Here is an 18,179-nt window from a genome sequence, read left to right as displayed (position 1 = left end):
TATTTCTATCCCATTTCAGCTGTTCCAGTTTTTTTTTGGGGGGGGGGGAATGTGTATATATGTTTATAAATGTGGGTATATATGTATTAGCTTATTATTTGTTTTTCCCATGTGTAATATATGTTTTGCATGCAAATATTTACTAAATCCCTGATAATGGAAAGTTAACAAATCTTTTTTTTTCCTTTTTTAAGTAAATTATTTTCTGAAGAAGGAGGGTTGGGAGGAATATATCTTAACATGGCAAGTTTAAAAGAGAAAGTGGCCATTACTAATGAGATTTATTCTATAACATTTTCATGTTTATCTAATAGCATTGCTGATGACATTTTCCCTTTTATCAGCTGTGTATGGGTCCATTCACTGCAATATACTGGCCATCCACACCAGCAACGACTTTGCTGCCATTAAGCTACAGGTGATAAAATTAATCTGTGTCGTGGTATGGTGTTCCTTGGTGGTAATCTCATGTGTAATGACTCTGGACTTTTTCCCTGCATCTGTGAAACTGAGTAGCCTACCCTTTCTATTAATCATGTATTTTGTATTATTGTTGGCACCATGGCTGGAGTTTTGGAAAAGTGGAGCTCATCCTCCCAGCAACACAGAAAATAATTCCAGCATGGTGGGTACAGTACGGATGCTTAGTTTAACAATGCTAGCATATGATGCGGTCAACTTCTCCTGCTGGTCAGCAGTGAAACTGCAGCTGTCAAATGAGGAAATAATTGACAAGAGACAGGTGGGCCATAGAATCCTACACTACAGCTTTGAGTTTTTAGAAAATGTGATAATAATATTGGTATTTAAGTTCTTTGGAGGGAAATTTTACTGAAGACTTGTGACTCATTAATTGCCATGTAGCTCATCATAACCTACCTATTAGCCATTATTTTAGGCTCCTCTTCTGTCAGTATTTGCACTCAAGGTCATCAGGCAAAGTATTGCCAGAACATACTGAAAATCATCCAGAAGCATTGTGATATTGTGTAAACATGTAGAGAAAACTCAGTTAAAAGAATAAAAATAAGCAGCTGAGGAATTACTATTATTCATGGAGAAGGGTTGGATATTTTCAATAAAAAAGTATGCAATATCCACAAAATACACATACATACTTTCACAGAACTAAGAGTAGAGAGGCTGAATATGACTTTATAAAGATACTCATAAAAAATTATAAGCAGCAAAATATTGGAAGTAGTTTCTAATAAAATTGATTTTTCTCCTGTGACTATGCATTAGTAATTTTTGTTTTCTTAAATATAATTGTACAACTTATAAAACAAAACAAAAAATCCATCTGGGTCCAAAAACTGAGCACAAAAAATAACCATAACTAATTTTTCACCTAGTACATTTTTAGAACCTATGCCTTTAATTTAACAAATGTTTGTAATCTAGCATATACATTATCAGTGAACTTTTTTTTATTTTTCAGAATTAGCACTTACCACAGGTTTCATTCTGTACTTAAGGAGAATCTGAAAGAGAAGTCTTATGAGCGTGCTCCAATTTATATTAATTTAAGGTAACTAAAGTCTTCCTGATTAAACTTTGACTAACAGAAAGCACCTCATATTAATGCATCTTAAAGCACAAACGTGTTTTATTAAAAAGACATCACCATGTTAACAATTAAAAATACTAATTTACATTCCTCCCAACAGTGCACAAGGATTCTCTGTGCTCTACATTCTCAAAACACTTGTCATCTTTCATCCTGATAATAATAGCTATTCCAACATGTGTGAGAGGAGGGCTCATTTTTGGTTTTAATTTGCATTTCCCTGATGATCGGTGGTTTTGAGCATCTTTAAATATGCAGTTGTTCAGAAATTAACCGGGCGACATAGTGCACATCTGTAAACACCTACTAGGGAGGATGAGGCAGAATTGCTGGAAACCAGTGGGTGGAAGATTCAGTGAGCTGAGATCACACCATTGCATTTAAGCATGGATGACAGAGTGAGAATACCTCTCAAATCAATCAATCAATCAATATTAAATATAGAGTTGTTGGCCAGTTGTACGTCTTCTTTTGAGAAGTGTAAATTCAGGTCCTTTGACCATATTTAATAGACTTAACTGGGTTTTCTGTTGTTAAATGACTCGTGTTCCTTGTATGTATTCATTATTCGCCCTTTATCATACATATGGTTTGCAGATATTTTCTCCAAGTGTTTGGGGTGTCTCTTCACTTTACTATTTGTTTCCCTTTTCCCTTTGCTTTGCAGAAACATTTTAGTTTGATGTAACGTGATCCACCTGTTTTGTGTTGTGCTTTTGTAGCCTGTGTTTTGGGGTCATAGAACTGAGGTTTCAAAAATAAAATTGAATTAAAAATAGAATTAATACACGATCCAGCTACTCTACTTCAGAATATGCACTCAAAGGGTATACAATTAGCACGTCAAAGAGATATCTGCAGTCCTATAATCATCTCAGCATTATTCCTAATAGCTAAGATGTGGTAACAACCCAAGTGCTCATCAACAGATCAACAGATAAAGTGTTGCACATATACACAATGAAATATACTATGCATCCTTAAACAAAGGAGGAAGTTCTGTTATTTATTTGTGACCAAATGAATGGTATGGGAAGATACTATGCTCAGTGTAATAAGAGAGGCACAAAAAGACAAGTATAGAATGATCACAATTATATGTAAAATCTGAAAAGGTTGAACTCATTGAAACAGTGAATATGCCAGATGTGGTGGCTCATGCGTGTAACTCCAGCAATTTGGGAGTAAGAGATGATTGGATCACTTGAGGTCAGAACTTTGAGGCCCCAGTGAGCCACTGTACTCCAGCCTGGGCAATGCAGCAAGGCCCTGACTCTTTAAACAAACACACAAAAAGTAGTCAGAGATTGGACTGGGACGTGGTGATGGGGGTGGATAGAGAAAGGCAAGATGTTCGTCAAAGGGTAACAAATTTTAGTGAGACAGGAAGAAGTTCTGATCCATTGCACAGAATGGTGACCACATTAATACATGTCAACTTCAAAATTGCTTAATACAAAAAAGAGCAGGCATGGTGGCTCATGTCTGAAATCCCAGCACTTTGTGCAGCCATGGCAGGAGAATCACTAGAGGTCAGGAGTTGGAGGCCAGCCTGGCCAACACGATGAAACATCGTCTCTACTGAAAATATAAGAATTAGCCAGGTTTGGTGGCATGCACATGTCGTCCCAGCTACTTGAGTGGCTGAGGCAAAATAACTTGTACTGGGGAGACAGCGGTTGAAATGAGCTGAGATTGCGCCACTGTACTCAAGTCTGGGCAACAGGAGCAAAACTCTCTCAAAAAAACCAGATTGTTTAAAAAGTAGAATTTATATATTCTTACTACAAAAAAAGAAATGATAAGTATATGAGGTGATGGATATGGTAACTAGCCCAATTTAATTCCTTTGCAATATATACATGCATTATAAAATCACTTTATGTCCCATAAATATTTACATTTGTTAGTTTAAAATAAAAATTTTAAAAGAATGAATTACAATAAATATAAACTTGGCTTAATATACATAACAATGAAATATGCTAATGTTTTCTTCTATTTTGACTATTTGGCTTCTGTTATTTCTTAGGGAAGCAATCACCATGGGAAGGGATGAAGAACAATAAAAGCTTAATATTATACAATTTCCGTTATTTTGTTTTTGTTGTTTTTCTCCTTTTTTTTCCTACCAAAGCAATGGAGAAAACTTTCTTATTCACACTTTCTTTTGTGTTTCTTTCTCATGAGAAATCACACCAAAAATAATGTTCATGTAGATTTGTGTAATTTTTTTCTGCTCCTATCTATGACCCTTTTTGCCTTTGCTTTGGATTTCACAGCTTCATAAAACACTGATTTACTTATTATTTGTCGTATCATTGTACCACTACTTCTTCACTCTACCTGCAGGATCATTTTTTTTCTTTTTATTTTCTTTTAGTCTTTTTTTTTTTTTTTTTTGAGATGGAGTGTCTGGCACAATCTCAGCTCACTGCAACCTTGGCATCCCATATTCAGGTAATTCTCCTGCCTCAGCCTCCTCAATACCTGACATTACAGGCATGCACTACCACGCTTGGCTGACTTTTGAATTTTTAATTGTGACGTGGTTTCACCATTTTGCCAAGGCTTGCGTTGAACTGACCTCAAGTGATCCACCCTCTCAGCCTCCCAAAGTGCTGGAATTACAGGTGTGAGACACCACACCCGGCTTGATCATTTCCTTTACTGGAACTACATACTGCTTGTCCCAGTCCTAGATATGCCATTATCAATTCATTTATTTATTTTCTGTGATAGCAAGACTCATGGAAAGAGTTGGCCCTGACAAGGTTTAATTTTATTTCTCTTAACTATCCTTTTTTAAGGCATTTACCCTGTTTTTTTAGAATCGTATCTTATACTTGTCACTAAATCCCATATTTCATTTATCTGTAGCATATTACTCAAACAGTCATGTGTATCTGTAAAACTGATTCCCACCCTCATTCCTGAAATACTATTTTGTTTTGGATTACATGATTCAACTTTCCACTGATTTCTCTATTTAATTGTCAGTGCGCTTTGTTTCATTTTATCTCATATATGTCTATTCGTCAGACTACTAATGTAACTACTCAGAATACCTCTTTCTCCTTCTCTTTCTCTTTTTCCTTTTCCCCTTCTCTTTTCCCTTGCCTCTTTTCTTTTCTTTTTTTAAGAGAGGGTTCTGTCACCCAGCCTGGAGTACAGTAGTGAGAACTTGACTGACTACAGCCTCAAATTTCTGGGCTCAAGCAATCATCCTGGATTGGTCTCCTCCACAGCAGAGACTACAGCAGTTCTAAGGAATTCAACTAGTGATATTACTTCTGGAATCCTATACATTGTGCTTTTTTTTTTCTTACGAGTGCACAAGATTAAGATAGCTAAATTGTAAACTTCCCCTGAACTTCTTTACACTTCCTACATGCCTCTGTCTTCCACCCTTTTTTGTATAAAAATATATCATCTATATAACATAAAAACTGGACATATCCCAAATACATTATTTTCCCTCATCTTTTACATATTTTATCTACAAGAACTTTTTTATCATCTACCAATTACAAATGTGTTTTTCTTATTGCTCTTTATACATTCCAGTTGAGATCATCATTCATTCTTCACTAAATGATAATATCAATATCTTAATTTACTTCCTGCTTCTGTGTTAACCTATTCAATTTATTTTTTATTGAGGGTCTAGAATTATTATTCTTTTCAATGAATACAACACATCTCTTTCCTTTTTCTTTCTTTTCTTCTTACCTTCTGCTTTAATATTAACTGTTACTATATGAATTGACTAGCAATTTCAGTGTACTATTATATCCACCATTTTAAGCTAATTCAGAGATAATAGCCTCTCTATAAGTGTTTAATATTATAAAAAATAATACAACTCTATAATTTCAGTATTAAATTTTTGAATATTAAGTCCATAGATTATTAATAAAACAAGATTTTAATTGAGTTGCAGATAAGCTTATGCTATTTTTTTATTCACTCCTTCCATTTTTATCCATCCTAGCTATAAGATATTTAGAGGTATGAACTTGCCATATTCTTCCCCGTACCTGACAGCCTATTGAAGTTATATGAATAAAGAAATGTACAATGACAATTTAATTCATGTAACTAAATATAAATGTATTATGTTTAAAATCTATTTATTTTAATTACTTAAATTTATTATTAGTTATTATTTAGATTTTTATTATTTAAATCTCAAACAATACAGGAAACAAAAATGTGGGAAAATCTCAAGTAATTCATTATTTATCTTTCTTTTTATCATAGAAAACACAAGCCATCTCCTTACTGCTTAAGGCCATATAAAACACAAGCCATCTCCTTACTGCTTAAGGCCATATTTCTGGAACACTCATAACATTTCACTTTTCATTTCCCAAGGAAATCTAAGGAGTGTCTTTTGAACTCCATAGTGATATGCCTAAAACTACCCAGTGTAATTCTGTCTTCTTAGGACAGTATGATTCTGCAAGATGAATATGATAATGTCCTAAAATATCACCCTTAAATTTAACTATATAAAACAACACTAATGTTACAATATATGAGCTGTACATTATGTAGTCAAATTAGAGAGTTAATTTTACACTTAAATAGTTTAGTTAGATACTGCGAGATTAAACTGGCCAAGATGGAACTTAATTATTTGTAAAAACTACCACACTGTGATGAAATGAATTAACTGAACTCTTAATAATTTGGAAAATAATAAAGTTATATTACTTAAATGTTACTAACAAAAACGTGTATTTATTAACTATTTGTTACTACCTGAAAGACAGAATGGCTCTCATGATAATGATGGAAGCAGCTTCAAATGAAATGTTACAAAACAGTCTGGACATGATGGCCTATGCCTGTAATCCCAGCACTTTGGGAGGCTGAGGCAGGTGGATGACTTGAGGTCAAGTGTTTGAGATCAGCCTGGCCAACATGGTGAAACCCCCTCTCTACTAAAAATAAGAACATTATCCAGGCATTGGGGTGCATGCCTGTAATCCCAGCTAGTCAGGAGGCTGAGACAAGAGAATCCCTTGAGCCTGGAAGGCAGAGGCTGCAGGGAGCTGAGATTGGGCCAATACACTCTAGCCTGGGTGAGAGAGTGAGACTCCATCTCAAAAAAACCTCTCTAAACATTAAAAATCAAGGTAAATTTAATCAAGTTTCTATTTCATGCTATCATTTAAGTTCATTAGGATAAAAGTGAAGAGATATAAGGAAGATAAAATAAACCTCAGACTTGATTTTGGGGGCTCTGGAATCTAATAACATAACTCAGGGAATGTTTAATGAAGAAAGACCAGACCTCTCCATTTGGGCAAAAGAGTATGTGCATTTTAACTGCCCATCATCACCCACTCCATGGCTTCTAAACATTAAAAAGCAACGTAAATTTAATCCATTTTCTATTTCATGCTGTCATTAAAGTTCATTAGGTTAAAAGTGAAGAGATATAAGAAAGAAAAAAGAAAACTTCAGCCATGATTTTGGGAGCTCTGGAATCTAATAACATAACTCAGGGGAGTGTTTATTGAAGAAAGACCAGACCTCTAAGTTTGGGGATGATAGTATGTGCATTTTAACTGCCCATCATCATCCACTCCATGGCTTCATGGAAACTGTGAAGAAGATTAAATTATAGATTCAGCTTTTGAGGTCTGTGGGGGAAATACAGAGCTTATCTCAAAGAATTATGGTTGTGTGATTTAAAATGTCTGAGGTTCCCTTGGAGATTACTGGCTCAGAGGCTTTTCTTTAGCTCACCACACAGTTTTCTTGGGGGCAGAAGCTGACTCCTGGGAGGCATTTGTGGAAAGAAAATATACTAGTCAGAGCCATCTGTAGCAAGGAATAAGAGTCAGGTCAAGCAGCACGCCAACAAAATACCTGGAAGGAAGAGGCTGAGGAAAAAAATTGATGCGGAAAACCAGGTTTGAAAAACCCTCACAGTTTGTTGTTGTTTGTTGTGGATTGGGTTTTAAATAGAGGCAGAGTTTGCCCTATGGCCCATGTTAGAGTCCTGTGGCATGATCATGTCCAAAGCTCAACTTCCTTTGGTTCAAATGGTCTTCCCACCTCAGCCTCCTGAGCATGTTATGTCTCTGGATTCCACCCATCCTCCCCTCTCAGTATCTCACAGTACAGGCATTGGCCACCACAACCAGCTTATTTTTGTATTTTTTTTTTTTATACAGAAGAGATCTTGCCATGTTGTCAAGGCTTGTCTCGCACTTCTGGGCTCAAGTGATTTGTCCTCCTAAGCCTTCCAAATTGGTGGGGTTATAGATATGAAGCACCACATCCATATTCCTACTGATATGTTTAGAAGGATATAAGTATGTCCATTTTTGGATGCATGCGTGGAGAAGACCCCAAAACTTTTCATTTCTCCTTGACTTTGGGCTAAATACTAGAGTTCCTCAAGGAGTCCATATGCAAAGTCTGGGCAGTTTTCCTCTACTTTCTTTTTGTATTTTTTCTTTTCTTTGCTTGGATTGTTTTTTAAAAATGTGGCAAGAACAGTAGTAGATGACCAGAAGGGTGACAGAACACAGGTAAAGTGGCCATACATGACAAAGAATTCAGACTACAAAAATAGGTCTGGATGGTTCCTAAACAAGCAAACAACCCACAAACTAAGCATTTGTGAAGATCAAGAATTTGTTATCTGAATATGTTGAATAATATCCAAAGTGTTCAGTGTTCAACAATAAAATGAAAGACATTCAATGGAAAAAAAACGCACACTCAGAACAGTCATAACGAAAAAAAAAATACTTCCTGAAGCCCAGGCATGGTACTAATTAGGGAAATATTTCAATTCACTAAATTTTAATGTTCTCAAAGACCTAAAGGAACCCAGGAGAATAGCGATTCAAAATTGAAAATACCAATAAAGACATACAAATTATTTTCAAAAAGGAAATCAATAATCTGTAACTAGAAGGACTTACTCAGTAGCATGGGTGAGCATGCAGAACACAGAATGAGGCAACTTGAAGATGCATTGTTTGATTCAGTGTAAGGAACAAGAAGAGAAACAACAATAATGAAAAAAACTAAGGTTGTCATGGGACACCATCAAGAATATCAACATAGTAATAATGGGAGTCCCACTGGAAAAGGAGAGATGGGGGAAAAAAGGAATATTTGAAGAAACAGTGGATGTAACTTCCCAAATGTGTTGGTTGATATAAATCTACTGATCCAAGCATCTACGAAGAAAAAGGCACTCCAGAAAGAATAAATTCAAAGACACCCACAGTGAAACACATGCATTGAATTTGATAGAAGACAAATAAATAGATAATTTTAATAGAAGCAAGACAGAAGTAACTGACCATATGCAAGTTACCCTCCATGATATTAACAGCCAATATCTCATTAAAAATTATGAGGAAAGAAGTCACTGTGATGAGATCTTTAAAGTGCTGAAATAAAAAATGAAGTCAGTCGTAAATTCAATAACTGGCCAAACCAAAATTCAAATTTATGAGCAAATAAGGCATTTCCAAGCAAACAGAATAGATCAGCTTTATAAAACATGATAAAAGCAAGTAAGGAATGAAAGAAAAATAGTAACTCATTGTGCAAATAAAGAAATAAAGAACATCAATAAAGTAATTACACCAGAGTGTAGGGGGTGGAGCCAAGATGGCCAAATAGGAACAGCTCCAGTCTCCAGCTCACAGCGTGAGTGAAGCAGAATATGGGAAATTTCTGTATTTCCAACTGAGGTACAGGGTTCATCTCACTGGGGAGTGCCAGACAGTGGGTGCAGGACAGTGGGTGCAGTGCACCGTATGTAAGCTGAGGCAGGGTGAGGCATTGCCTCACCCAGGAAGCACAAGGGGTCAGGGAATTCCCTTTCCTAATCAAAGAAAGGGGTGACAGACGGCACCTGGAAAATCGGGTCACTCCCACCATAATACTGCACTTTTCCCATGGGCTTAACAAATGGCACACCTGGAGATTATATCCCACACATGGCTCAGAGGGCTCTACACCCATGGAGCCTTGCTCATTGCTACAACAGCAGTCTGAGATCAAACTGCAAGGTGGCAGCCAGGCTGGGGGAGAGGCGCCCACCATTGCTCAGGCTTCAGTAGGTAAACAAAGCCGCCAGGAATTTCAAACTGGGTGGAGCCCAGCAGAGCTCAAGGAGGCCTGTCTGCCTCTGTAGGCTCCACCTCTGGGGGCAGGGCACAGACAAACAAAAGACAGCAATAACCTCTGCAGACTTAAATGTCTCTGTCTGACAGCTTTGAAGAGAGTAGTGGTTCTCCCAGCACGCAGATGGATATCTGAGAACAGACAGACTGCCTCCTCAAGTCGGTCCCTGACCCCTGACCCCTGAGCAGCCTAACTGGGAGGCACCCATCAGAAGGGGCAGACTGACACCTCCCACAGCCGGGTACTCCTCTGAGACAAAACTTCCAGAGGAACGATCAGGCAGCAACATTTGCGGTTCACCAATATCCACTGTTCTGCAGTCACCACTTCTGATCCCAGGCAAACAGGGTCTGGGGTAGACCTCCAGTAAACTCCAACAGACCTGCAGCTGAGGGTCCTGACTGTTAGAAGGAAAACTGACAAACAGAAAGGACATCCACACCAAAAACCCATCTGTACGTCACCATCATCAGAGATCACAGGTAGATAAAACCACAAAGATGGGAAAGAAACAGAGCAGAAAAACCGGAAACTCTAAAAATCAGAGTGCCTCCCGTCCTCCAAAGGAAAGCAGCTCCTCATCAGTAATGGAACAAAGCTGGATGGAGAATGACTTTGACGAGTTGAGAGAGGAAGGCTTCAGAAGATCAAACTACTCCGAGCTAAAGGAGGAAGTTCGAACCAATGGCAAAGAAGTTAAAACTTTAAAAAAATATTAGATGAATGGACAACTAGAATAACCAATGCAGAGAAGTCCTTAAAGGACCTGATGGAGCTGAAAACCACAGCATGAGAACTACTTGATGAATGCACAAGCCTCAGTAACCGATGCTATCAACTGGAAGAAAGGGTATCAGCGATGGAAGATGAAATGAATGAAATGAAGTGTGAAGAAAAGTTTAGAGAAAAAAGAATAATAAGAAAAGAACAAAGACTCCAAGAAATATGGGACTAAGTGAAATGACCAAAAGCAACCAAATCTATGTCTAATTGGTGTACCTGAAAGTGATGGGGAGAATGGAACCAAGTTGGAAAACATTCTGCAGGATATTATCCAGGAGAACTTCCCCACTCTAGCAAGGCAGGCCAACATTCAAATTCAGGAAATACAGAGAATGCCACAAAGATACTCCTCGAGAAGAGCAACTCCAAGACACATAATTGTCAGATTTACCAAAGTTGAAATGAAGGAAAAAATGTTAGGGCAGCCAGAGAGAAAGATCAGGTTACCCACAAAGGGGAGCCCATCAGACTAACAGCTGATCTCTCACCAGAAACTCTACAAGCCAGAAGAGAGTGGGGACCAATATTCAACATTCTTAAAGAAAAGAATTTTCAACCCAGAATTTCATATGCAGCCAAACTAAGCTTCATAAGTGAAGAAGAAATAAAATATTTACAGACAAGCAAAGGCTGAGAGATTTTTGTCACCACCAGGCCTGCCCCAAAAGAGCTCCTGAAGGAAGCACTAAACATGGAAAGGAAAAATCAGTAGCAGCCACTGCAAAAACACGCCAAATTGTAAAGACCATCAAGGCTAGGAAGAAACTGCGTCAACTAACGAGCAAAATAACCAGTTAACATCATAACGACAGGATCAAATTCACACATAACAATACCAACCTTAAATGTAAATGGGATAAATGCTCCAATTAAAAGGCACAGACTGGCAAATTGGATAAAGAGTCAAGACCCATCAGTGTGCTGTATTCAGGACACCCATCTCATGTGCAGAGACACACATAGGCTCAAAATAAAGGGATGGAGGAAGATCTACCAAGCAAATGAAAAACAAAAAAAGGGAGGGGTTGCAATCCTAGTCTCAGATAAAACAGACTTTAAACCAACAAAGATCAAAAGAGACAAAGAAGACCATTACATAATGGGAGACTTTAACACCCCACTGTCAACACTAGACAGATCAATGATACAGAAAGTTAACAAGGATATCCAGGAATTGAACTCAGCTCTGCACCAAGTGAACATGATAGACATCCACAGAACTCTCCACCCCAAATCAACAGAATACACATTCTTTTCAGCACCACACCATGCTTATTCCAAAATTGAAAACATAGCTGGAAGTAAAGCACTCCTCAGCAAATGTAAAATAATGGAAATTATAACAAACTGTTATAATTTCCCCATTTATTAAATGGGGAAAGGATTCCTCATTTGATAAATAGTGCTGGGAAAACTGGCTAGCCATATGTAGAAAGCTGAAACCGGATACATTCCTTACACCTTATACAAAAATTAATTCAAGATGGATTAAGGACTTACATGTTAGACCTAAAACCATAAAAACCCTAAAAGAAAACCTAGGCAATACCATTCAGGACATAAGCCTGTGCAAGGACTTCATGTCTAAAACACCAAAAGCAATGGCAACAAAAGCCAAAATTGACAAATAAGATCTAATTAAACTAAAGAGCTTCAGCACAGCAAAAGAAACTTCCATGAACAGTGAACAGGCAACCTACAGAATGGGAGAAAATTTTTGCAACCTACTCAGCTGACAAAGGGCTAATATCAAGAATCTGCAATGAACTCAAACAAATTTGCAAGAAAAAGACAACTCCATCAAAAAGTGGGCGAAGGATATGAACAGATACTTCTCAAAAGAAGACTTTTATGCAGCCAAAAGACACATGAAAAAATGCTCATCATCACTGGCCATCAGAGAAATGCACATCAAAACCACAATGAGATACTATCTCACACCAGTTAGAATGGCTATCATTAAAAAGTTTGGAAACAACAGGTGCTGGAGAGGATGTGGAGAAATAGGAACAATTTTACACTGTTGGTGGGACTGTAAACTGGTTCAACCATTGTGGAAGTTGGTGGGTTGATTCCTCAAGGATCTAGAATTAGAAATACCATTTGATCCAGCCACCCCACTACTAGGTATATACCCAAAGGATTATAAATCATGCTGCTATAAGGACACATGTATGTGTATGTTTATTGTGCCACTATTCACAATAGCAAAGACTGCAAACCAACCCAAATGTCCAACAATGATAGTCTGGATTAAGAAAATATGGCACATATACACCATGGAGTACTATGCAGCCATAAAAAATGATGAGTTCATGTCTTTTGTAGGCACATGGATGAAGCTGGAAACCATCATACTCAGCAAACTATTGCAAGGACAAAAAACCAAACACCGCATGTTCTCACTCATAGGTGGGAATTAAACAATGAGAACACATGGACAGAGGAAAGGGAACATCAAACCACGGGGACTGTTGTGGGGTGGGGGAGGGGGGAGGGATAGCATTAGGAGATATACCTAATGATAAATGATGAGTTAATGGGTGCAGCATACCAACATGGTACATGTATACATATGTAACAAACCTGCATGTTGTGCACATGTACCCTAAAACTTAAGGTATAATAATAATAATAATAATAATAATAATAATAGTAAAAGTAATTGCACCAGGAAATAGAAAAGGCAATATTATTGTATTTGGGGACTCTGCAACTTTATTTTTCTACTAGATTTAAATGACAAGAGGTAAGCCACAGTATCTCACAACTGTAATACCAACCGATGTGGGAGATTTCCTTGAGCACAGGAGTTTGAGACCAGCCAGGGCAACAAAGTGTGACTCTGTGTCTACAGAAAATAAACAAAATTATCCAGCTATGGTAGCATGCACTTCTGCCCCAGGTACAGGGGCCTGAGTTGGAAGGATCCCTTGAGCCCATGAGCTCGAGGCTGTAGTGAACAAGGGTTAGCCTGTGTGACTGAAACTCTGTCTCAATAAAGTAAAATAAAATAAGGAAATAATAAAGAATAAAACAATAATTACATATCTGTGTTGTTCTCACTTATTGTATAACAAACAATTTTTAACAATAAAATAGGAAGTTAGGGAGAGTGGTATAGGTAAATGATTTTTGTATGACATCAACACTCAGTATTTATAATTCACATTACATTATTATAAAGTTAAGCTATTAATTATAATATCATTAATAACCACTAAGGAAAATACTGTTCAAATATACTGAAGAGAGATGTGTAAGTCAAAATGGTACCCTAGAAAAACAATCAAAAGCAAATTGAACAGTTTTGGGGGAATAGAAGAATCATAACAACAACAAAACTAGTAGAAAAAATGACACAAATAGGAAAATAAATTCTTGTCAGCAATCGCTTTCCATCCAAATAAACTAAAACCCAGTTAAAAGTCAAAGATTGGCAGAGTGACATTTTAAATGTTTTAAAGGTGAGGAAAAAAATTATGCAAACAGTAACCAAATTAGAGCTGGAAAAACTATACAAATATCAAAATTGTTTAATTCATCAAGAAGATACAATACTTATATGTATATCTAATAACAGATTCTCAGGATATATAAAACAAAAATGAATAGATTAGTCTTGGCCACCACTCTTCAACAACCTATGGTTAACTGAAGAATCTGCAAGGAATTAAATAATTTTTGCTGATAAATGAATAATTAAAACATACTTAAACTTCTGAAATGCAGCTAAATCAATGTTGTGAAATATATACGTGTAAACATATAGATAAAAAAGAAGAAATGTAAATTTTCTAACATAAATCTACACACAAGGAAGCAGAAAATGTGCAAACTAGAGGAGAGTACTTTAAAAAAAAAAGGCATAGTAAAGGAAGCTGCCATCATTGGCTGCCAACACTAACCCCAAAGAACACACACAGAAAAACCCAAACCAAGTACACAGTGCTGAGATTATTACCAGCAATAATGCAGAGCCCAAATATGATAATGAGGCAGCTGCTAGGGTGACAGAAAAGTGAAGAAACCAGGCAGATGGTAAGAAAGTTTGCCTTTTATATTCATGACACACTTCCCCTAGTCAGCTGGCAACCAAGTGTGGAAAACAAAAAAACAAAAAACAAAACTCCTCTGACTCATGATTACTACACTGGATAAAATAAAGTTGAAGTGGATGACCAGCTTCCCCATGACTTTGGATTCCCTGGCAGGAGATCTATTCCTGCCTTAACCCAAGGAAGCCTTGTGAGTAACTCAAAGGACAACAGAGACAAAGTAGAAAGGCAGGACTCCCATCTCCAGCCTGGATATCTCAGTCACAGGAGATGCCAAACCCAAGTGCTGGTGCAGCATTACCATGGGGTAGAGGTATATTTCATAATTTCCTTGATCACAAACCTATAGACTGCTTTCCCACAGATCCTATAGAACACCTTCAAGATCTCTCAGATAGGAGACTGACTGTTTCAAAGTTTGTTAAAGCTGAGACACACCTGGGATTAAGGCAACATCTACTGCCAAAACAGAGGCACTGAGCTAGCCCAAAGCAAGTAAACAAAACCCCAACAATGGTTATGTGTTAAAGAAAACTCAAAGCTATCATATACAATAAAATGCAAACTAAGACAGAGAAAACAAAGGACTAAATAATTAGTCCTTCAATAAAAATATATAGTTATATAACCACAATAAATAACACCAAACAAGAAACTAACCTCCTTAAATGGACAAAGCCATAAACCATTGACCAGTGCTAATTAATGAGATGGCTACCAGTGGTTATGTGATCAAGAATTCAAAATACCAGTTTTCAGGAAACTCAGATCTCTAAAACAGCAGAGAAAAGGAACTGATATACTTCTGAAAGAAATTTTTTAAAATGGACTTAATTAATTTAAAAATAAAAAAATTCTGGAACTGAGAACTATATTGGCTGAAGTAAAAAATTAAAACGCTTTCAACAGCAGAATAGATGAAACAGGATAAAGAATCATTAGCTTTAAAATGAATTATTAGGGCCAGGTGCGCTAGCTCATGACTGTAATCACAGCACTTTGGGAGGCTGTGACGGTTTGATCACTTGAGGTTGGCAGTTTATGACCAGTCTGGACATCATGGAGAAACTCAGGCTCTACTAAAAATACAAAAAAATTATCTGGGCATAGTGGTGCACACCTTTAATCCCAGCTAATCAGGAGCTTGAGAGAGGAGAATCACTTGAACCTGGGAGGCAGATATTGCAGTGAGTTAATGTCGTGCCATTGAACTCCAGGAGCCTGGGCAACACAGTGAGACTTTGTCTCAAAGGAAAAAAAAAAAGAAAAGAAAATTAACACAGGTTATCAGGAAACGAACAAACAATGAAACACAAAAACAATAAAAAAGAACATCTACAAGATATAAAAATTACCTAAAATAAGCAAATCGAAGATTTAGCACTATTCATGGAAGAGCTTAGCAAGAGGAAGATATATACAGCAGATTCACATGAGTAATAACAGCTTTCAAAAATTGGAGAAACAGCTAATTATACAGCTTCAGAAAAATCCTAGACTACAAAAAACTTTAATACCCCACAAAACTACCCCACAACAAATAAGAATCTAACTCTCAAAGGCCGAGAAATAAAGAAAATTCTAAAAGCAATACTGGCAAATAAACAAAAATTGGAGGAGTTTGAAATCATTCGGCAAAAGACTTGTCAACGATAGGTTTTTAAGGAAGACCCAGAATTAAAAATATAAATTGTGATGTCAAAAACATAGTTGGAAGAAAGGGTAAAACTCTAGAGTTTTTATGTCACAAAAGTTTTCAGCTTAAACTAGTTGAAGATTAACTATAAGATGTTTTCTCTGAGCCTTTAATGGCCATCAAAAACTACAGCAGCAAAACCAAGGATAAATACAAAGGAATTAAAGCTTAGCACTACTACAAGTATTTAAATGCTAAACATTTAAAAGCAGGCACAAGAGGAAGAAAGGAAATAATCAATCAGATTTTTTCTTGTTTTCTGACTCAATCAGAAAACAACTAACAGGATAACAGTAGTAAGAACTTACTTATCAATAATTATCTTGACTGTAAATGAATTAAATTATGCAATTAAAAGACATAGAGTGACCAAATGGATTTTAAAAATGAGATTCAACTACATTTTAACTATGAGACCCACTTAATCTTTAAGGACAAACATAGGCTGAAATTGAAGAAATAGAAGAAGAGAACCTATGAAAATGGTAATAAAAAATTAGGGGTGGCTATACTCATATCTGATAAAAGTGATTTCAAGTGAAAACATGTCATAAGACTGAAAATGTCATCATTTAGTAATAAAGCAATCAATTCATCAAAAGGATATAACTGTCATATATACACACCTATGCATTCAACATTGGAGCACCTAAATATGTAAAGCAAAGATAAATAGAAATGAAAAACACAGTAAATAAAATAATAGTAGGTAAAATAGTACATAACAAATAAAATAACAGTAGGGAATTTTAGTACCTCAACTGCAACAAGGAATAGATAAACTTGACAGATATTTAACAAGTCTTAATAAAATTAAGATGGCTAAAAACATATTTAATATTGTTTCAGGCCATCATAGTAGCAAACAAAAAATCAGTAGCAGGATGAATCTTGAAAAAAAATCATGGATACATGAACATTTTAAAGATATTTCTCCTAAATAACCAATTGATTAAAAGAAAAATAAAAATGAAAATTTATAAATATCTTCCGATAAATGACAGTGGAAACAAAACATACCTAACCTATGATGTGCAGTGAAGCAGTGTTGTGATGGAAGATTATAGCAGTAAGTGCATGCATTAAAAAAAGATAAAGATTCCAAATAAGCAACATCTCATTGTACCTACTGAATTAGAAGACAAAACAACTAAATTCAAAATTAGCACAATAAATAACATAATAATTAAAACAGAAGCAAAGCAAACATAGCTAGATGAAGAAAAATATGGCTGAAAAACAATAAAAAATTAAATTATAGAAATTACGAAAAACAAACAAACAAAACAATTACAAATGATGGATGAGGAGTGATTTTATAAGGCTTTCCAACAAAGAAAAGGTAAACAACAAATGGCTTTGGAGATGAATTCTACCATATTTTCAGAAAAGAGTATTAATATGTTTCAAAGTCTTCAAAAAAAGCAGTTAAATGTAATGCTTCCAAAATTTTTTCATGAGACCTATGCCATCCTGATACTAAGGCAAACAAAAACATCATGAGAATCGAGAACTATAGGCCATTATCTCTGATAAACATTGGACCAAAAATTCCTAATAAAATATTAGCAATCTGAATCCAACAACATGCCAAAAATATTATACATCATGGCCAAGATTTTACATCCCTGGCATGCAAGGCTGGTTATGTATACAAATAAATCAATGTGATTCATCACATTAACAGAATAAAAGATTAAAAGCATGTATACATCCCAATTAATGTGGAAAAACACTTCAGAAAATCCCAACAATCTTTCTTGATTAAAAAACCCTCAACAGTTTAAGTATAGAAATAAAGTTTTTTTTGTAATAAAGGCCATTTAAGAAAAAAAGGAAAAGCTAACTTGATCATTAACAAGGAAAAATTGATGGCTTTCCAAAGAGATCTGGTATAACACGA

The 18,179-nt window shown here is 36.1% G+C and overlaps 1 pseudogene; it reads left to right on the top strand.

The window, feature by feature from the left end:
- Positions 1-240: 240 nt before the first annotated feature.
- Positions 241-782, top strand: LOC129530200 (testis-specific XK-related protein, Y-linked-like; annotated as a pseudogene).
- Positions 783-18,179: the final 17,397 nt, after the last annotated feature.

This window comes from Gorilla gorilla, chromosome Y (genome assembly GCF_029281585.2).
Source record: "Gorilla gorilla gorilla isolate KB3781 chromosome Y, NHGRI_mGorGor1-v2.1_pri, whole genome shotgun sequence".
NCBI classification, from domain to species: Eukaryota; Metazoa; Chordata; class Mammalia; order Primates; family Hominidae; genus Gorilla; species Gorilla gorilla.
Note: the sequence above shows the minus strand (reverse complement) of the source record. Positions and strands in the feature narration are given on the sequence as shown.